General features: G+C 44.2%; 1 protein-coding gene across 1 annotated transcript in view; it reads left to right on the top strand.

Moving 5' to 3' along the window:
- Window positions 1-22,615, top strand: part of PAQR8 (progestin and adipoQ receptor family member 8) — a 116,912-nt gene that overhangs the window by 72,966 nt on the left and 21,331 nt on the right. Inside the window, exon 9 of the mRNA XM_057554928.1 lies at window positions 478-1,416. The gene's annotated coding sequence lies outside the window, so the exon portion shown is untranslated. The remainder of the gene's footprint in view (window positions 1-477; window positions 1,417-22,615) is intronic.

Genomic DNA, 22,615 nt, shown 5'->3' on the forward strand with positions numbered 1-22,615 from the left:
GAAGCCCGATCTCAATTTTTTAAATTGAAGTATAGTTGATTTACAATATTACATTAGTTTCAGGTGTACAGCATAGTGATGCAGTATTTTTGAAGAATATATTCTAAGTTATTACAAGATAATGGCTATAATTCCTTGTGCTATACAGTATATGCTCGTTGCTTATCTATTTTATACACAGTAGTTTGAATCTCTTAATCCCATAGGCCTATCTTGTTCCTCCTCTTCAGTAACAAGTTTGTTTTCTATACCTGTGAGTCTGTTTCTGTTTTGCATATACATTTGTTTGTATTATTTTTTAGATTCCACATATGAGTGATTTCATACAGTATATAATGGAAAAGTGCCAGGTTTCAACAGACAAGAGTTGGGCCTGCCTGTCTCAGCAGAGTCATGAAATGAATTAAATGAATCTCTTAGAATAGCGCTGGTGTGGACCATCCTCCCAGGATCTGATGGGCTTCTCTTTTTTTCCAGATAATGAAGACTGCTTTTTTAACAGCAAAGCCAATTTGATTTGTTAATTGACGTGGCGCCAGCAGGCGGGATCTTAATTCCCCGACCAGGGATCAAACCCGAGCGCCCTGCAGTGGAAGTGCGGAGTCTTAACTCCTGGACCGCCAGGGAAGTACCGATGCTCCTATATCTTAAGTGTATTTTTCTTATGGTAAAATATGGACAGCACTGTGGGTGGGGAGGACAAATCTGGGACCAAATGTGGAATTTCCTCTCCTGACCACCCCGCCCCCCCTTGTGTAAGTAGGTCACTGTTATCAGTACCCGCTAGAAGAGACAGGAGTATAGACGTGGGTACTAGCATGTCAGTATAAGAGGTGTGTTCCTGTGGTGCATAAGTCCTTCGAGGGTGTATCTCAGGGGTGTGAAAGTGTGTCTGCAATAGCCCTCCTGGGTGTGTCAAAACATGATTTCACAGGCAGAATGACCCTTAATGTGCAGATTCGGGTGGTGAGAGTAGATTGAATTCAGTCTTACGATAAAAGATGAAGTTTGTTGTTTGTTCCCCAGCCCGAAAGACTTCGGCAGTGCCCCCCTCGGGTGGGTCTTAGAAAGAACAGGGCAGCGGTAGACTCGTCTCTGTTTCTCCCGTCCCCTTGGGCTTTTAGCCGCCGAAAGGGGGCTGTGCGGACCTAACACAGGGCTGGAAGGAAGAGGCATAAGTCAACTTCCTCGCCGGCGGCAACAGCGGCGGCTGTGGCCGCGCGGGTGTGCGCATCCCGCCCCCGGGTCGGGAAGGGGCGGAGCCGGGCGGAGCCCGCCCCCCGCGGTCCCCTCTTCCCTGCTGCTCCACTGAGAAGCGCCGGCCTCTGTCTCTGCCGCCTGCAGGAAGCTGGGAGCCGGGACCCCGGGCCGGGAGTGCGGGCTGGGCTGCGTGCACGGGCTCGGCCGCCGCTGCCGGTGAGTCCCGGGGTGGGCGGCGCGGAGCGGGGCGGGAGGCGCGTCAGGACCGGGCTGTTGGGGAGACCCCGGGCGCAAGCTCGGGGATGTCAGGCTCGAGACGTTGGGGAGCCCCAGACTCCAGCCCGGAGGAGCGTCGCGATGTGGAGAAACCCGAGCCCTGGGGCGGGGAGTCAGTGCCCCGGGGTTGGGGAGTCCGGGAGCCCTGAGGGCGAGGCGGCGGGTCAGGAAGGCGAAGTTGGGGCGTCCCGAAGCCCGAGCCTGGAGGACTGAGCGGTCAGGATCCTGACGTTGGAGAGGTCCGGAGGAGTGCGGAATGAGGGGTGCCCTGCCGGCATTCTTGGGGCGCCCTCCTCCGGGCGGAGGGGAGCAGAACCCGGGAAGGGAGTGCGGAGAGAGGAAGCCCGAGGCGGGCGGGGCGGGAGGGGAGCCCCGGAAAGCGTAGGGTGGGGCGAGGCGAGTGGCTTCTCTGGGGAAAGATGGAGGGGGCTTCTCCGAGAGGGCGGGCGCGGGAAGCGGAGTCGTGCGGGGAGCCTGGGGTTCTGTTCTGGAGGATAGGGGGTTGGAGGGCCGGAACGCCGCGGCGGGGGTCCAAGGTGGCGGGCTGAGGGGTGCGTCAGGGACTCAGGGAACATCTCGGCCTAGGGGACGCAACCCCCTCGGTGGAATGGGGTCATGGCAATCTCGAGAGGGCACCCACTCGAGAGAGCAAGACGGGCCACCCCAGACGGGGGCAGGTTGGGACCCCGCACCAAGCGAGCTCGGGGAGTGTTGGGACCTTGGGCGGGGGGACCAGGGAGGGGCGAACCTCGCTGACCCCACGCGGGCACCGCAGCGCCCTGTGCATCTGTGGGCCCTCAGGCACAGACTCACAAAAGGGAGACCCGCGGGCCGGACAGGCTTTTGGTTGCATCTCGTATTTCTGAGCTGGGTTAGAAGTGATTTTGCCCAGGGATCCGATGAGAAGAGTATGGGCTTAAAAGAATAGTTCTGGAGTGAGTTTTAAAATGCACAGGTAAGCTCTACGTGTGTGTGTGTAATTTTTAGATGCACATGTGCTACTTGCTGCCCCCTCTCCTGTACTTTTGAGAGGCTGTTTCTGAGTAAAAACTGGAGGAAAATCAGGAAGGCGCTCTCATGCACACATACACACCCGAACCGCCCGCAAATGCATTGCATTCCACAGCCGAGTAAACTCGAGGAGTGTTGTGCAGTTTTGGAGTGTTTTCTTTTGGCGAGGGCTCCCTTTACTGGAGTTAATAGGAGTTACCTGCATGGAAGGTGGACTGCCCTTGACTGCCCTCTTAGGATGTGCACAGCCTATACCCACCCCTGAGCTGCTGCACCCTTGAACAGGTCACCCGGCAGGGCACTAGGCGGCTTAGGACCTCAGTGGATGGGCATTCTAGAGTCTTTCTGAAGATAAACAAACGACTCGTACCCTGTCTGGTTTGTTTTTTTTCTGTTGTTTGTCTTGGGTGCCTGGCTCCCTTTAATTAGTTAAATAATATTGACATCTTATATTAACATATCCTGTATGGTTAATTATGTGTTGTAATTAGTTTAATTATTTGATATAACAGCTAATTCTGGAAGACCCAGGGCCCTGGGAATCCTGTTAAGTGGATTTCTCCCTTAGAAGGTTCCTGGGCTTTAAGGGGCAGTGGGTGAGAGACGCCTCCCACTCCCTTTCTTTTCTGCTGTAGTTATAGGTCCATCTTCTGATGCACACTGAGATTTGAGCTTCCTGGGAGGACCAAAGATTTTTGGCAACTAGCATATGTTGGGCCCTTTTTTTTTTTCCCTTTCATGAAAAGGAAAGCTCTTCAGTAATTATGCAAGTTAATGGAAGAGTGATCTATTCATTTCACAGGTATCATTTCAGGACAAGCTTTTCTTTTTTTTTCACCAGGGGGTGGTCAGAACCTTGAACCAAAATCTGCATTATTATTATTGCGTTAGCATATTTATCCACTTGGACGTAGAACTAGCTGATTCTTCCAATTCTTTATCCAGATGTTAGGATAAATACGCCAGTATTTATACATTCAAATAAATGCATGTTTCTCCCCTTCAGAAGCCTTGGCTTGGCCAGCTGTGTACTAATTCTAGTGATGCTGTCATTGCTGAGAATAATTTTGGAGCTCCTGCTTTGGAGTTGCCTTCAGAGCTGGCAACACATTGACTGAATTGCCTCTGTGATGGCAAACCTTCTGAAGCTGGGAAACAGCCAAACTCTGTGTGGAGCCAGCTGTGGTGGAGAATCGAGGTTGTAATAGGAAGTATGTCCATTAAGGTAATGAAAGTCTTCTTGAAGGACTAGCAGGTCTACAGGGGTCATCCAGTAAAGAGTATATGTATGTGTTTAGGACTGTAAAGTAGTTGCTTTGAAATGCAACCTTCATTTGGATGTTTGTGCTCTGGTACGTGTGTAAAAAACTGGCCCTATAGTACCTTGCTGTACCTTATGGCTTACTGGGCTGGAGAAAATAAGCCTTTTTTTTTCCCCTTCCATGTATTCTTTACCAGGCAGTTTCCATCCCTTTGCATTAAAGCAAGATGAACAAAAGACTTGTTTTTTCAGAAAAAAATGTAGTCAGAAAGTCACTTACCCCATGGGTCATTAATGCCTGGTACTTGAGTTTTTATGTGAAAGAATCTATATAGAATCAAGGGGAAGAGAATGATTTCTGAAAATCCATTTCAGTTTTGGGATTCCATAGCACACAGCGTGAAAAATTAACATATCCCTTTTCTGCCATTGGTTCCATAAATTCCCGAGTTTTTTTCAGGTTGTTAACCCAAAGCTTCATATAGCCATGGCTTGAATCTTGATTTAGCTGTGATCTTGGACAAGTTATTCATCTCTTTTGGCCTCCGTTTTTCTACCCTAAAATGAAGATATAATGAGTAGGTAACTCATGGGCCTGTGATGAAGATGAAATAAGATTATGCATATAGAACCCTGAGGTCAGTGTCCCATACATAATCAGTGCTCCATAAAGTCTTGCTCTCTGTGTTATTAATAGTGCTTATGGGGGCTTCCCTGGTGGCGCAGTGGTTGAGAATCTGCCTGCTAATGCAGGGGACACGGGTTCGAGCCCTGGTCTGGGAAGATCCCACATGCCACGGAGCAGCTGGGCCCGTGAGCCACAATTGCTGAGCCTGCGCGTCTGGAGCCTGTGCCCCGCGACGGGAGGGGCCGCGATAGAGAAAGGCCCGCGCACCGCGATGAAGAGCGGTCCCCGCACCGCGATGAAGAGTGGCCCCCGCTTGCCGCAACTGGAGAAAGCCCTCGCACGAACCGAAGACCCAACACAGTCAAAAATAAATAAATAAATAAATTAATTAATTAAAAAAAAAATAGTGCTTATGGATAGTTTTGTATTAAAATTCCTTTTAAGCCATGTAGAAATTTATCATTTCCAAGTAATGACATTCCCTTTGGCTGGGCTTTGCAAACGAACATGTCAATGAGAACACCTGGTTTTTACTCTCCTGGCCTCTCAAGGAGTTTTTAAAGAGTCACCTTAACTGCAACCAGAGCTAGCTGCTTTATTTTGAATTCTGATATTTTAAAAAAACGAACAGTCCTGTTTGGATTGTGTGTTAGGTATAAGAGTTTGGTCAAAAGCTGAAGGAAAATTGTTTAAAAGCTTCTCCTATAATTTTTTCCCTTGATCCAATAAAATATTATTCTAACGACATAGCTATAGTTTTCTTGGCATATATTGAAAGGGATGATTCTGGGGAACATTTGTTTCAGTTAAACTGGAGTTTTGTTTTGCTTTTTTTTAAATGATAGGGAGGAAGAACCTGGCACTATGTTCTCAGCTCTTCCATAAATATTGACTTTAATTTTTTGCAGATTTATGAATGAATGAATTTTATTAAAAATATTTGCATACAAATAATTTTATCTTAATTTTTAATCAAATGGTTCGGGGTTACTATGAAATAGAGGTTTCATGAAATGTTCGACATTTAGTGAGAGTTCTCTGTGTTTCAGCGAAGTTTGTTCAGGAGACAGAGGTATAAGAAACAGATTTCTTCCTCCAGAAGTTCACATAATGTGCTCTCTCAGGACAATGCATTGGCAAGAGTTTTTTTTCACCTAATGGCTTATAGGGCTAAGGATTAATATGGATTTCACTGCATGTTCATTTCCCTCAGTTTCTTGGAGAAGGTTAAATATATAGATCTCTCGATAGTGTTCATATTTTTTGATGTGGATTAGATCCTGGTGTGCAGTCAGATGCCATAAAAGGAGATAAGGGCTCTAAAAGTATTTAGTGTATTGTAAAGTGATACACAGTCTGCCTTCCCTGTGGGGGCTGGATGGGGGGGTGCCGCTCTGCATCCTCAGATTCAACCAACTGTGGATGGAAATGTCAACAAAAAAATTAATCCATAGTCGGGGATATATGTATATGTAAGCTGATTCACTTTGTTATAAAGCAGAAACTAACACACCATTGTAAAGCAATTATACTCCAATAAAGATGTTTAAAAAAAATTAATCCATAGTCAATCCGAGAAAGAAATGGAAAATTTTATTTGAGCCAACCTGAGGATTATGACCCAGGAGACAGTGTCTCAGAGAGCTCTGAGGGCTGTTCTGAAGAGGTAAAGGGGGAGGCCAGTACAGATGTGATTTTGGAGAAGGGAGTACATGCAGTCAAGCACGCATCTTGGTAGAGGTGACTGCTATTTGCGAGGAACAGGTACCTTAGTTAATGGTTTTAGTGCTCCTCTAAGTATGGGAAGATGCAAAAAACTGGATTCATAAAATTTTCTCCTGAAGATATCTAACTACCTGAGGGCCAGTTCTGTCAGTTTTCCCTCAGCACAAAATGCCTCATCCTGATCTTTGCCCTGAATCCCTCTCAGGGGCTACTACATAGGTCAGCGACTGCAGTGGCCAATGACTTGTTCCTTGTAGAAATGGATGGTGGCAACATTTTTCATCTTACAATCCCTTCCCTTTTAGTCTTAATTTCAGTCAAGGTTTGGGAGGCATTTCATGACCATTTTGTCCCACAGTGCTAGGAATGCTCATTCCCAGGTCAGGCGAGGATTTGGTTGATAAGCCACTCAATGTGCTATTACTGGACTAGGCCCTGTTAACAGTAGCCAAAAGCCTCTGGATCACCTGTCTTATATTCCGTTATGGTCCAGGAAATGGTTCCCTCTTGTTGCTTCTTCCCACATCTAGAGTTACACTATTATAATCATTGATTTTGTAGAACTATATCTTTGATCAGTTGTTTCAAGTCGACTAATCATCATTAATTTTATTGGAAGCTCAGTCACACATTTGGTCATGCAAGAAACAATAATCCTGTACAATAGGCAGAATACAAGTAATATAGCTAGTAGCATTAATAAGGTCATAAGCAGGTATTTAAGTGAAGAGCTTTCATTAGGTGTGGCCCAGTATCTCTCATCAGTCTGTTCTGCATTAATCGCTATCTTTAAGGGAAATGATATATTGGTATTGTACATAAAGCTCACCAAAGATGTCTGCAGGTATAAGGTGAGGGTGTGTTATTATGACCGCTTAAGGATTGACAAAGGAATGTTATCTTCTAAGGAGTTATGTGGCAGTCAGAAGAACAATTGATCTTTATGTTTGAACAGGTGTTTCTGCCACTGGGGAGTCTGGTTAATGCATAATGCAGATTCACAATGAATGGTAAAGGGGAGGGAGGAGGCCAAAGGGCAGAGAAAAATTTCATGTTTAAAATTTTGTCTTGCCTTAAACTGTGAATTGAAATAAACATCAGAAAATATTTAGGAAAAAAATTCCAGAAAATTCCAAAAAATAAAACTTGAATTTGCCATGCGCAGGCAACTACTTACATAGCATTTACTTTACATAGCATCTACATTGTATTTACAATTATTTTCGTAACCTTTTCATTGTATGAGGTGTTATAAGTAATCTAGAGATGTTTTAAAGTATATGGGAGAATGTGGGTAGGTTACATGCAAATACTATGCCATTGTATATAATGGACTTGAGCCTCCACAGATTTTGGTATCTGAGGAGGGTCCTGGAACCAATCCCCCACAGATACTGAGGGATCACTGTATAACCATAGGATAGGGGGCTATTATTGTTGTTCCATACTTTCCCGGAGTGTTCTGATTATCACCTACATAGCGGTGTTTGGCCCTTGCTCTCTCTCTCTTCTGAATGGTGGTTTACACCCAGAAAACAATACAGCAGCGTGGTTTAGACTAGAGCAGTGGTTCTTAATAAGGAGTAGGGGCTGTGTTTTTGCATCCCCCCGCCCCCCAACCCACCAGGACATTTGGCAATGTCTGGAGATGTTTTTGATTTTCACAGCTGGGAAGAGGAGAGATGTTACTGGCATCTAATGGGTAGATTCTGCTAGGTATAGTATAATGCACAGGACAGCCCCTTACAACAAAGAATTTTCCAGCCCCAAATGTCAGTAGCGCTGAGAGACCCTGGACTATAGCAAGGGACCTGGAGTGGGGACCAACCTGTTAGCATCCTGGAACAACCCTGGGTGAGTTCCTTAACCTGAGTGTCTATAAAATGCAAGTCTGAAGTGCTATTGTGGAATTAGATGAGATAGTGTAAATAAAGTACTTAGCTCACAGAGGTGCCCTGTAAATGGTAACTCTTAGTATTATGTCTGGTTGGTAAATCCAGGGACTATGCTTTAAATAGACAGCTTTGGCTTTTGAACCCATTGTGTACAGAACCCAGTCAGGTTTCATTTTTCTTTTTTAATAAATTTATTTATTCAGTTTTGGCTGAGTTGAGTCTTTGTTGCTGCGCGTGGGCGTTTCTCTAGTTGCAGTTAGCGGGGGTTACTCTTCGTTGCGGTGCACCGGCTTCTCATTTCAGTGGCTTCTCTTGTTGTGGAGCACGGGCTCTAGGTGCGCGGGCTTCAGTAGTTGTGGGACGTGGGCTCAGTAGTTGTGGCTCATGGGCTCTAGAGTGCAGGCTCAGTAGTTGTGGCACACGGGCTTAGTTGCTCCGCGGCATGTGGTATCTTCCCGGACCAGGGATCGAACCCGTGTCCCCTGCATTGGCAGGAGGCTTCTTAACCCCTGCGCCACCAGGGAAACCCCAAGTCAGGTTTCTTGATTCCATTCATGTGTCCAAGAGTAGGGCCCCTGGTGTCTGTGGTTCCTTCTGCATTCTGGCCTAGGTTCTGCCCTGGTTCTGCTGGCAATGGGCTGCAGATCACTCCAACCAGGTGAGCAGGGCAACGCCCCAGACCTTTCTTGTGGAGGGCAAAGATGAGCTGAGGCTGGAGCAGCTTTCGGTTTCCTCCAAGCCACACTTGGAAGGAGGAGAAGGTCAGGTGGGGAAGCCCTACCCACACCCCCCCAGCTTGTCTTCTAGGGTCTACTCGGACCCCTGTCTCTGTATGGTCAGAGCTTCCTCTGCTGTGTGAGCAGGCCAGGTGTCTGGCAGTTTCTCTTTACTTTTCCTTAGCCCCTCCTACTCAAGCAAAAAGTTTTTGGAGGGGTCCCTTCAGTTTTAACAAAATACTCCAAATCTGCTGCAGTTTTTGCTTTGCGTGGGGCTCCCCAGCCATCTGGGAGGAGAAAGGAGGCCGCCCATAAAGCCCAGGCTCCGCTTTGACTTTACTGCTTTGCTGTGTTTTTCTGTTGCGCTCTGAGCCAGAGGAGTGGGTGGTCCATTCAGAGTAACCAGGGGAGTCTCAGCAGGGTGGGGGTGGGATGACATTCCAAAGTGTTTAGCAGACCCACATGTAAATAATGCAGTGGTTTTTCAGCTGTGAGCTAGAAACCATCAGTTCTGTGGTTCTCAGTCCTGGTTGTACAATAGAATCACCTGGGGCTTTCTAAGAATGCAGATGCCTGGGCCCCACCCCAGACGGTTGATTCAAAATCTCAGTGGGCAGGGCCTGGGCATCAGATGTTTTAAGATGCTCCTTAGATGATTCTGATACCCAGTGAGAGTTGAGAGTCAGGACCATGCCTTGTGAAATTAATGACCTGCATTTAAGGATAAAAAGAAAGAAAGAAAAGAAAAGTATAAAGAAGAGAACCGAATTAAAAATGTGAGAGTAACATAAGTATTGTTTTGTTAAGCTTTTGTTTTAGTGATGAATGTATACTTGCTTGTGATGTAAAATATGTCCCTTCTAATGGGTTGCAGTCAAAAAAGTTTGGAAAACTTTGCTTTAGAGCCTTAGAGGTATTTAATTAATATTGACAAATTTACCTCTTTCAATATTTCTGTGCATGCATCTGCTGGACAGGCTTGTTTTTGTTTTTGTTTTATTTATTTATTTATTTATGGCTGCGTTGGGTCTTCGTTGCTGCATGCAGGCTTTCTCTAGTTGCGGCGAGCGCGGGGCTACTCTTCATCACGGTGTGCGAGCTTCTCATTGCCGTGGCTTCTCTTGTTTTGGAGCACCAGCTGTAGGCGTGTGGGCCTCAGTAGTTGTGGCACGTGGGCTCAGTAGTTGTGGCTCGCAGGCTTTAGAGCGCAGGCTCAGTAGTTGTGGCACACGGGCTTAGTTGCTCCGCGGCATGTGGGATCTTCCCAGACCAGGGCTCTAACCTGTGACCGCTGCATTGGCAAGTGGATTCTCAAACACTGTGCCTTCAGGGAAGTCCTGCTGGACAGTTTTCAAAGTGCTTTTATATACCTTGTCAAATACAACTTTTGCAACCACCCTGTGAGTCTTGGAAGGCAGATATCATATTGATTTTTTTTTTTACACGTGAAGGAAACTTGGGGCTGGAGATGGTAAGAAATTTGTCAAAGTCACAATGAGAAAAGGGCAAAAACAGGGACTCAAACCCAGGCTGAGTAGCTTCCGATTACTGCTACAGGGCTCCATCCACCACACCTTTCTGTCTCTTCTGATGTAGATGGAGCATGAACTTGATGCAACTTCAAATAATACATCAAAATAATAACTATTGACTGAACATCTACTGATGTCAGGAAATGTACAGTTGACCCTTGAGCAGCCTGGGGGTTAGGAGCGCCAACCTTATGTGTGGCCTGGGTAGTCCTGGCTGAGAAGGAACCTGAACAGTAACCCTGTGGAGTGAGATTTGATGGACTTCTGGGAAGTGGTCTGAGAAGCAAAGGATATCTTGTTCATTCGTTTGTTTGTTCATTCATTCATCAGTATTAAGGGCTTACCAGGGCCAGGGTCTATGCTGAACACGGGGTAAAGATGGAATGTTGAACCCAAATGCAGTCCCCGCCCCTACAGAGGTGACAGTTTGGAGTTGAGTTGTAGGGAGGATGTTTTGCTTCAGAGGGAGGTGGGGAAAGGATTCCTCAAGGCTTTCTCATACCTGTGCACAGAGCTGAAGCGAAGCTCAGGCCATGTGTAAGTAGAAGGTGCTGGTTGGCTGTACTCAGGAGCTTAGAGTGGAAGAATAAGACCTCATGTTATGGGGATATATGTATATGTATAGCTGATTCACTTTGTTATAAAGCAGAAACTAACACACCATTGTAAAGCAATTATACTCCAATAAAGATGTTTAAAAAATAAATTAATTAATTAAAAAAGAAAAAAAAGACCTCATGTTATCCCACATGACATTCAGAACCCCACTTCCCCAAAGGTGGGGAACCGCCCTCTGCTGGAAGTCACCTGGGTTGGACGATCAGGTTGAGTTAAGCCTGGGGCTTAGGGAAGTCTTTCGTCCTCAGCGTGTCTGGAAGAGTACAAGCTCCAAGCCATCTAGATCGCTAATAAACTGACCCTGTTCTCTTATGTGACGAAGACTCCATACTATAGCAGAGCAGGGCTTGTTGAATGAATTAATTAATAATAATTATAATAAATGTTAGTCTATGATAGAGGTAATGGGAGACTTCAAGATTTCGAGGCGAACACACCCAGAGAAGAACCGAGCTCTCCCCCCTTTCCAGGCTGAGCTGGTTCCTGGGGCTGTAAGAACCTAAAGGAGATCAGAGCTAGGGTTATTGATTTAAGAGGTTTTTGTTGGTCTTGAGACACTAGCATTAAGGGCAGTGACATTTATCTGATTAGGGTGATGTAGTCCAAGCTTAAGAAAAGCAAAGAAGGGCTTCCCTGGTGGCGCAGTGGTTGAGAATCTGCCTGCCAATGCAGGGGACACGGGTTCGAGCCCTGGTCTGGGAAGATCCCATATGCCGCGGAGCAACTAGGCCCGTGAGCCACAATTGCTGAGCCTGCGCTTCTGGAGCCTGTGCTCTGCAACAAGAGAGGCCGCGACAGTGAGAGGCCTGCGCACCGCGATGAAGAGTGGCCCCCGCTTGCTGCAACTAGAGAAAGCCCTCGCACAGAAACGAAGACCCAACACAGCCATAAATAAATAAATAAATAATTTTTTAAAAAAAGAAAAGAAGAAAAAAAAAAAACCCTCAATTCTTAAGGAATAGATAATTTGTTGCTTTTCACCAGTAGCTTGAAACTATGTATTTGCCCTATTCTTGCACCTGCTCTTTGGAGTCTGAGAGAATTTCCCGAGGTTCAAGATAAGTCTACAGTCTAGAAACTGGAGAAGGGCTACCCTTACCCAAACCACTTGAAGATGGAATGAAAATACACATAACTCTGCTGAATATTGCCTGTAGATCGTTCTTTTGTGAGAAATGAAACTTTGTTGGTGAAAACTATCTTCTCATTTTCCTTTTAGACTCAAATTGGTTGTATAAAATATGGAAGAAAAAGGAGGAGGATGTAAAATCAATGATGAGTGTAGTGGCTCTTGAATTAGAAAATTTATATTCTCCCTGGTGTATTTCACTCCGTCCAAAGAAGTCATTCCAGGAGTCTCATCTTAGCTTTTCTATTCCTGCACTTAAGCAAGATAGGGGCATCAATATTGTTCTGTTGAGTTGCCAGGAACCCTGAGCACATCATAGAGTAGCATTAGTCAGTTTCATGCATGGGCTAATGCTGGGGTTGGAATTGGCTGCAGTGGTAGAATGTCACCCAAACAGACAGGTTCAGGTAAAGCGCCAAGAATTTCATTGAAACTGGGCAGCATTTCAGGCAGGTAGAAACTGATTCATCAGATCTCATTGTGGTGAAGAGGTTCAGGTTAGTTCATGAAGTACGTACACAATTTTGTCCCATGAAAGAAAAAAAATTAAACTATTTATAATTATGTGGCTGTGATATGTCTTATGGCCTGGAGGACCATCGTGTCTAGATATATTGACCTAATTCCAAAGGAGATAATGATAATACACCCACGTGTGCATGAAGGCATACAGAAACATAAAATACCTACTATGTACTGAACAATTCCTGTGTGCCAGGCATTGTGCAATGCACTTTTTTTTTTTTTTTTAACCTTGTCTCTACTCCCCGAAACAAGTTTAGGAGAGAGAGATCCCAGTTTACCAATGAGAAAAAGAAATGAAGTGGCTTGCTCAAGGCCACTACAGTTAGTAAGTATCAGAGCTGGTTACAGATCCTCATTTCTGAGAGGGCCTGGGGCAGATGAGTTTGGGTTTAATAAAGGGCTCCCTTACAATGCATCTGTAGCCTGGAATGGGTCCAGGGTGGGATTTCCTGTCCGCCCAGCTCATCACCCTGTTTAAGGGATTCCAGAAGCTTGGAGTTGCTAAATTTATATATGTGGTTCCCTGAACCTATTGAAAGCATAGGCTCAGGGGGGCAGGGGCTGGGGGTAATGCGTTGAGCCCGTCTTCATGATTTCATATGCCTACAAAACCACATACTGTATATGTGTGTCAAACAGCTGCACAGACCATTAAAACTTGAAAGTCCTTTGCTTTAGGCTGGGGTGATAGTAGCTTCATTTGGAGCCACCTGACAGCTCATGTAAACTCTGGCCTGTGATTAGGTGTATCTGGCTGAAAGATACAGGGTAATGAATCATTTAATGGATGTGGTTGATTTAGAAAACTTTCAAAGCATGGAGAATTTATAATAATCACTTTAAAACAGGTTTCATGGGACTACCCTGGTGGTCCAGTCTTAAGACCCCACGCTTCCAATGCTGGGGGCACAGGTTTGATCTCTGGTCAGGGAACTAAGATCCTACATGCCTCACAGTTTGGCAAAAAAACCCCACCAAAAACCAAAAAAAAAAACCAGGTTTGATGATGAAAAGATTGGGCAATAATGGATGGCCTAGAGTGACAGTGAAGTTCTCAGCTGCAACCCCCCGACCCCCCATCTTTCTGGCCCCAGAGCCAACCCATGTCTAGAGAGGCAGGCTGTGATCCTGGTTCCTTTTGAACCTAGAAGTGACAGCTTCAAAACCCTCTCTGATCTAGGACAGATTGCATTAGTTGAGCACATGTTGTGTGCTAGCAGTTTTACCTGTATTATCTCCTCTCTCTCTTAAACTTTCTATTATAGAATATTTCAGACAGACAGAGGTGGACAGAATAGTAGAATACACCTCCACGTGCCCATCCCCAGCTTCAACAATTACCAACTCATGGCCAACTTCTCTACATACACCTTACCTCCAAATGATTTTGAAGCAAACCCAAGCCACCATTTCATGATTTGGGTGCATTTCTAAAAGACGAGGGCTCTTTTATCATAATTCTTTAAACATGACAACAACCCTATTAGGTACCACTATACCCTTACTTTATAGGTAAAGACAGTGAGACACAAGGAGGTTAAATTATTTGCCCAAGGTCATCCAAGGCAGAGTCAGGATTCAAACCCAAGTTGCCTAACTCCAAAGCCTGTCCTGTTTACCACCACATTCTGTTAAGGTAGCCATTAGACCCCTCTGCTGTAGCTAATCCTGCACTGTGGAATTGGATCCTGGAAGCAGGAAAGCAAACTCCCAGGGACAACACTATTGATTTCTGTGAATTCAACCACCCAATCATTGCTGCAAACAGGGTCTATTTAGGTACACAGGGATAGAATGGCTGTGAAAGTCTTAGACTTGTCATCTCAAGGAATGAAAAGACTGGCCTGAAATATTAATGGATCCTCTTTGGGCAGCAAATCTGACAAAGCAGTGAAACCCTTATCGTGCTAGTGTTTGAAGGGGTGGAGAAACCCACAATGAAAAGGACTTCACAGAGAATATGACTGTCATTGTGCTCTGGCTGCCAAGGGAAGTAAAAGGTTTCTTTTAAAATGAATTTTCCTCTGGTTTTCTCTCTTGGCAGAAGGAATCATAGTCTTCCCACTGAGTCTTTTCAGTTCGTTTCTAGCACAGCTAATTGTGTTTATTTGTCTCCAGAATCACAAGTCTGCCTCCTCTCCCTTGCCTTTTCTTAAGGTATCTTGCCCGCTGTGTACTACGGTTGCTGCCAAAAACGTTCCTCTCACCTGGGAGCAGTTGGCTGACAGCACAGAGTAGATGTTGGGAGGCCACCTGTCTCTCCAGAGATCTGACCTGGCCTCAGGCGTCCAAGCCCACCTCAGGGGAGAGGGAGAGAGATTATATAAGCTGGTGGGGAAAGGAACCGTATCATTTGCCTTGTGGCTGCCCTTTTGGCCCATCAGGGTTAAGAACAGAGCAGAAAACACGTGAATACTATTGATTGACTGATCAGGAGCTTTGCTAGTTCAAGTTCAAGAAATTGATTCTCCATTTTTTCCTATCAAAACAAGCATCACACTGACTTTTCTGTTTAATACTTGTCCTTTGGCTTTGGGAATCGCTGACTTTTAAGTGATTCTCAAACCTCAGTTTCTTTTCTTACCCCCTTCCCCATGAAGTCCAATCACAGAAGCCGTGTAATCATTGGAGGACTACCCAGCCCTTCTTAATCCTCTCGCCTGTGAAGCACCGAATGGTGGTCCTTGTCAGGGTGCAGGTGAGAACGAGCCTAGAAATTCCACCTTTGACTCTCTCTGGGAACACCATGAGACCACTTTATCAGACGGTAACAATCTCTGGGTCCGTGAGGACCTCAGTCTGTGTCTTTTTCAGGGAACATCTATTTTCCTTAAACCTTTGCTGTTGCAAATCTTTGAAATTATTTATTTATTTATTTATTATTTATTTATTTATTTTGGCTGCGCCAGGTCTTAGTTGTGGCACGTGGGATCTTTTTTTTTTTTTTTTAAAGTTGCAGCATGTGGACTTCTTAGTTGCAGTGTGCGAGTTTCTTAGTTGCAGCATGCATGTGGGATCTAGTTCCCCGACCAGGGATCAAACCTGGGCCGCGCATTGGGAGCACAGAGTCTTACCCACTGGACCACCAGGGAAGTCCCTGAAATAATTTTTTATGATTGCTGTGACTTCTACTTTTTGGAAAACTAAGGAAAACAGTAGACTGTGAGTTGCTAACTCTTCATCATAGAGTCAGCTCAGGGATGGCAAATACATGGCTTTGTGCCACGGCCCCCTCCTGAGCCTGGTGTCCCCCAGGAGCGGTGGCAGACTTGTACATCGATCACAGAATCTTCTCTGGAGCTCGCCGGGGCCTGAATGCCTCTCAGTGTGGGACCCCAGGAAGCCAGTTACCAAGAGTGTGGCCTAGGGTTGACACCTCTGTGCCCTTTCCTAAGTAAGTGGTCTTTAAAGCCCTTCCCACACTAAAATCTCTTGAGCCTTTCTGCCTGTGGTCACATTAGGTCCCTAACAGCAAGGGACCAGCTCTCCTCTTTCACCAAGAATCAGATTAAAGGGAGGGGATGTGTTACCACTCAAGCATGCTAAACCCTTTCTGCAAAACAGATGATGGGGAAAATGTTTTAAACATTGATGGTTCACAGAGGAATTGGAGGTCGTGACTCTCCCTTTCCAACCCATAGTGGGTTTGTAGATTGGGTTTGTAATTTGGTTGGTGAGTCAGTAAGACTAATTAAGGTCATCCTTTTTATGGAGAACCAGAATGTTTAATGCCCAAGGGGAATATAAAGGAAATGGGAGCCCAAAGCCTGTCCTTTAGGAGTTCCTAATCTGGTAGAGCAGTTGTATTAAGCTGAATTTAGATTCAGTGTAGTTTAATGAGATGCGAGGAGGAGAAATTTAGTGCCTGGTTATAATTAACTCACTCTCAGCTGACTAACATCCTTTTGAAGACATTTGGAAGGTATTAAGATAATGCCTGTGAAGCAACAGGACTTCCTTGACAGAAGATGTTATAAGTATTTATGACCATATTATAGATAATGTACAGGGCTGTAAGGAATGGTTTGGTCCTGTCTGTAGTCACCAGAAATTGTTACCGTCTGATAAGCTGGTCAGGCAGAAGCTGCAAGGCCTGCTGCAGGCCTGGCTGTCTCCAGGATGGTTAACAGAGGATGCCGAGCTGCTGTCTGGGAGGTTAAGATCAGGCTGGTGTGCATGAGTGTGGTTTTCTCTTGTTTTAATCAACGGTACATTCTTTTACAAGAAAAAGTCAAGAAAAGTCTTCTTGCAAGAAAAAGTTCATTTTGGAGTGCTCTGACTTACCAGCAAGGACCAGCAGAGGTACTTTTTCCATTTCAGAAGTCTCAACAGGATAGTGAGGGCAGAGGAAGGGAGAGGGGGAAAACCATATAGGTCAAAGAAAGCATTAGATTGACCAAGTGTTCTAAAGGTATTTTTCAAAAAATCAGGCTAGGTTTAGAATCCCTGTCCTAAGTGTGTACTTTTATCTAGGAATGCTTATCTAAAAATCATACTTAAGCTGAAATCACTCCTGGCTTACTATTATTCTTTACTTTCTCCATCTTTTAGGACATCATATAAAAATAAGCCAAAAAACATCATTTGCTGTTGTTATTCAGGAACGTCCAAAGTATTTGAATTTTCTGGTGTGGATAAGTGGCCTGTGAGGCTGAAATAGCGAGCTGGGGAATAATTGCAACTTTTCAGTAGATACTACAATCCTTTGTGGAAGGGAGCACTGGGGCAGTGGAACTGCAAGTACTGTGCTGACCTTGAATTTTTCTCGTAACAATAAGTGCTTGTCTCTTCCCAAGACCATATGATCTGTGGAACTTGCTGGAATAGCTTCTGGCTGGTACTGTGTCTTTTGTTTTCTCCTGGCACCCTGGGACTTGAGAACACACTCTTTGGAGTTTAAAATCATCTTATTTGAATGCTGACTTGATGGTGAGCTTATATAATTAGCTATTAGACACTGAATAAGCTTAAAACTTGGAAGTGACACTTTTTGGACCTGTAGTCATCTTGTCTTAGGCTTGTAATGACATTCTTTTTTTTTTTTTCCTTCAACTTTAATTCAGAAATATCAAATTGTTGGCCTTTAATATTCTCAGTTTACAGATGGCGCTACTGGTGCCAGAAGGATTGTGGTTTATTTGTAAGTATGTGATTCATTTAATTTGAGGAGAGTAGGATTTGGGCCTTCTGCCTTCCAGCTCACTTTACCTCCAAGATCAATACAACTTCAAAGAAGAAGTTGTCTGTTTCTTGATGGTGTTTATAATGGCTGTGGCTTGTTGATATTAATGACCGTGTATCTACTTCAGGGTAGCTTTGATTAATCAAAGTCTTCAATTAAACTAATATTTACTGACATATTCTACTTTGAAGACAAAAACATCAAAACACAAGAAAATAAAGTCCTGTTGGAACTTTTATTTAAGAACAACTTCCCAGTAAATCCTTAGGTTCACCACAGGCACCGTCCAGTCATCTTGACCATTGGTACCTCCATCATCCAAGCTGTGTCATGACCACTGACATCCAGAAGGAGAGGAAGGACCTGGATAGTTCTGAATTATCAAAATTATCACTTACACATTTAGGAAAGTGAACTGATGCATTTTAGAATGATGTTCAATAAATGAGGTTGGAACAGAAAGCACTTCCTGAATAGGGTAGACATTCAGGGCGTGGCCTCTGGAGTGAGCCTACCTGGTTCTGGATTCTGGCTCCACTACTTCCTGTCTAGGTGACCTTGGGCAAGACACTTAACCTCTTTCCTCATCTGTACAATAGGTAGGAAGAATAAATCCCATGTCATAGAGTTGTGAGGAATGATTGTGAGTTAATAACATGCAAAGAACTTAGAACGGTGCCCGGCGTAGAATAAGTGCTCCTTATACTGAGTTATTATAATAACTATTACTGGCGACTAGATAAAGAGGAGCACCAGGTTAAGATGAGGGAAAAATATCTCTCTGGTTTCTGACTTGAGCACCTGGCTGAAGCTATTTACTGAAAAGGAACAAGGAACCTGGGATAGAAATAGGTTTAGTGGAGGAAGCTCAATTCTCTCTGTGGGTCGTATTCATTTTGAGGTATCTTTGTTACAGCTGAGCAGAGATACCTTGTGGGCATTAAATAAGCCCCATTCCACGTAATGACTAAGTTTTCTGTGTACTACGGGTTCTCTCCTTGGTTTTCTTTTGGATTTCTTGTGAGCTGTCAAAAACAAATTAAATTCCAGGTGCTTCAGAATTTCCATCTGAATAATATTGAACATAATAACGGCACATAGTAGACTCAGCAAATGCTTTCAAAAGGTGCTAAGGGGGAATTCCCTGGAGGTCCAGTGGTTAGGACTCTGCGCCTCCACTGCAGGGGGCCCGGGTTCGATCCCTGGTCAGGGAACTAAGATCCCACAAGCCTCATGGCTCAGCCAAAAAAAAAATGTCCTATGTAGCTTAGATAAAGGTCTATATATATATATACATATATATATACATACACACACACACATATATACATGTATTTGACTACTCTAGGTACCTCAAGTAAGTGGAATCATACAGCATTTGTCTTTTTGTGTCTGGCTTCTTTCTCTTAGCATAATGTCCTCCAGGTTCATCCATGGAGGTTCATATATATATATGATGGTCAAAGCCAAGATTGAGATTTTGACATAGAAACAAGGAAGGTAAAAGCCAGTATACTTTTAGTATGTCTTTCTTTCATTCATCCATTTGTTCACTCATTCTTACAATAAATATTTACTGAGCACTTATTGTATAAGCCAAGTAATGTTCTAGGTACCAGGGGATACATAAGTGAACAAACAGACAAAAATACCTCTGCTAATGGGGCTTATATTCTGGGCCAGCAGCAGGGCTAGGACAGACAATAAACTTAATAAATAAAAATAATATATTAACCTCATACCCATTAGAGTGGCTACAGTCAATAGCCAGAAAATAACAGGTGTTGACAAGGATGCAGAGAAGTTGGAACTCTTGTGCACTATTGTGAGAATGTGAAATGGTGCAGTCACTATAGAAAATGGTATGGCAGTTCCTCAAAAACTTAAAAAATAGAATTAGCAATGATCCAGCAATTCCACTTCTGAGTATATACCCATAAGAACTGAAAGCAGTCTTAAAGAAATACTTGTACACTTACGTTCATAGCAGTGTTATTCACAATAGTCTAAAAGGTGGAAGCACCCTAAAGGTACATCAATGGATGAGTATATACATATTCATATAGTATATATATACAATGAATATTATTCAGCCTTAAAAAGGAAGGATATTCTGACACATGGTCTACAACATGGATGAACCTGGAGGACGTTATGCTAAGTGAAATAAGTGAAATAAGACACAAAAAGACAAATGCTGTATGATTCCACTTATATGAGGTACCTGGAGTAGTCAAATTCATAGAGACAGAAAGTAGAAGGATGTTTGCCAGGGGCTGGAGGAAGTGGGAACTGGAGAATTGTTGTTTACTGGGTATAGAATTTCAGTTTTGCAAGATGAAGGGAGATCTGGAAATGGATGTTGGTGATGGTTGTACAACAATGTGAATGTACTTAACTACTGAACTGTACAGCTAAAAACGGTTAAGATGGGAAATTTTATGTTAGGTGTATGTACCACAATTTTTTAAAAAATTTGAGAAAGACTATAATATATTAGGTCACAAGGTGAAAAGTACAATAGAAAACCAAAAAAAGAGTAAAGCAGAGTATCAGGGTTCTAGAGAGCTCGGGAGGGTGCAAATGCAGTATTAGATCAATAGGGCAGTGGGGAGGCCCCTGTTGACTGAAGAAAAACGCACAACCTAAAAGTTGCAAGTTAAGTTTTATTCAGGGACCTCACCGAGGGCTGACTATAGCCCAGGATATAGCCTCTCAGACAGCTTTGAGGATCTGCTCTAAAGAGGTAAGGCAGGAGCCAGGATATATGGGAGTTTTTGCTCAAAACAAAACAAAACAAAACACACAGTTGAACATCAAAAGATCACTGCTAGTCACAAAAACCAGCCATCTCAAGTTAATGATTTCAGTGTTTTTCTATCTATGGGAAGATACAAGAGCCTGGGCTCATTGAAATTATTCCGTAGATGTACATCTTAACTCTGTAGGGCCAGTATCCTGTTTTTCTCCACCCTGAATTCCCCTCAAGGCTCACTGTAGGGGTGTCTGCAGTGAATGATGGCTTGGTGGTGGACAGCATTCATTGTTTACTGGAATGGCAGGCAACATTTTTTGTCTGCACCTCCTTGAGAAGATGAGATTTGAGCAAGGCCTGGAAGGAGTTGTCTGTCTCTCGGCTGTGATTACAGTCGGTATCTAGATCGTCCAGGGCCCCCAGATGATATGTGGCGAGGCCCGGGCAATGATCACGTGGTGTGTATCTGTAAAGTTCATGAGTGGTGGGCAGCTGACGCAGAAACTGTGGACATGGGCATTTCAACTCAATTGGAAAAACAATCCAGGCACTCCGGTAGCACTTTGCACAGATTATAATCAGATGTCATCTGAGACTTGAGGTTATATTACAGTAAAGAGAAAGGGTTGTTCTTATACTTGGCCCTTTCTACAGTCAAACTCCATAACCTAGAAACAACAGTCAGGAGTTTGATTTTTTAATTACACCTAAGTTTGCATGTTGTTGTTTAGCCCATTTCCAATACATGTTTTAAACTCCATAAGACTGGGATTTTCAGGGCTTCAGCTGAGCTTTCTGTCAACCCAAAACTAGGCAGTGCAGCTCAAGAGTACTTACTTCTGTTTTTCTTTATCTGGTAGGTCATAGGGCATGGAATGGTGAGCTGCTTATAAAAATCCTGTGATCTGGACATGTTAGATTACTAATTTATGAGGCTGGTATACAGAGGTATCAACTTACCATCATTTAAGCCACTACTTTGTACTCAGGAAAAAAATTGAAAGAGGTTTGCAGCAGTGATTCTTGAGTTGATTTTTTTCACATCTCATTTTTTAACCTTTTCCATGTCTAATCAAAAAGAAGTACAATGAGCATGAATCTCTACTTTGGAATCAGGAAGAAATCCATCACCATGCCCCCACCTCCACGACACTGAACTTGGAAGGGAGATGAACATCTGTAGGTATCAGGCACCTTTGCCCCTTCAAGATCCTGGCCCCAGGCGAGGATTCTGAAGCCGCACCAGCAGCCACTGAAAACACACATGCTGTTTGCGACTCTCTCCCCAGACTAAAGTTGCACGATCATTGCTAAAGTTGCAGGGGCGAGGTGAAGGGAGGAGAAGCATACTTTCTCTCTAAGTCCTGTCTACGCTGATGGCAATGAGCATAGGTTGACTGAAAAAGCACAGCACCAAGCTCAAAAATAGCCCCATCCTCACCCCCCCAACCCGTGTTTTGGTAACACTGTTATCTGCCCAATGTTTGCTATTAGTTCTGAACAAAATTATTTTTACACCACACGGCTTGTGGGACCTCTGTTCCCCGACCAGGCGTTGAACCCAGGTCATGGCAGTGAAAGCCCGGAATCCTAACCACTTGGCCACCAGGGAACTCCCTGAACAAAATTCTTATAAAATTTTTGGCATAAACGTGGTATCTTGGGAGCTTTGAAGAGAGGAGGAAGAATATTTTCCTTGATCTTTATGCACAAGCAGCTGCCCACAGGCATTTGGCCCCAGGTGGTTATCAAGCTGAGAGTGTCCCCCTCTACATCCGTTTTCTCCCAGCACAGAGTGTGGACGGTAGAGACAGGCTTCTCTTGGTGGTGAAATGGTAATTCATGGGAAGGTAGCACCCTTTAGGTATATACCTTTGTCATTAGATATAAGTCATACCGTGGTGATAGCAGTACTTAGTAGCAAAAGAAAGAAGGAAAGCTCAGTGGACTCCACATTCACTCATTGAGGGTCTACTCTGGGCAAATCTACGTGCCAGGCTGCAAGTTGGGGGGAGGGAATTTAATGCCACATGAGACAGTGCTTGCCCGTAAGGCCTGCTAGGGATATAGAAGTACCCAAACAACCACAGGACAAAGTTATATGTGATGACATCATTTTGTGACACAAACTTGCAGGTTGCAGGAGAAGGGATATTGTTTTG

This window comes from Balaenoptera acutorostrata, chromosome 10, assembly GCF_949987535.1.
Source record: "Balaenoptera acutorostrata chromosome 10, mBalAcu1.1, whole genome shotgun sequence".
Lineage (NCBI taxonomy): Eukaryota > Metazoa > Chordata > Mammalia > Artiodactyla > Balaenopteridae > Balaenoptera > Balaenoptera acutorostrata.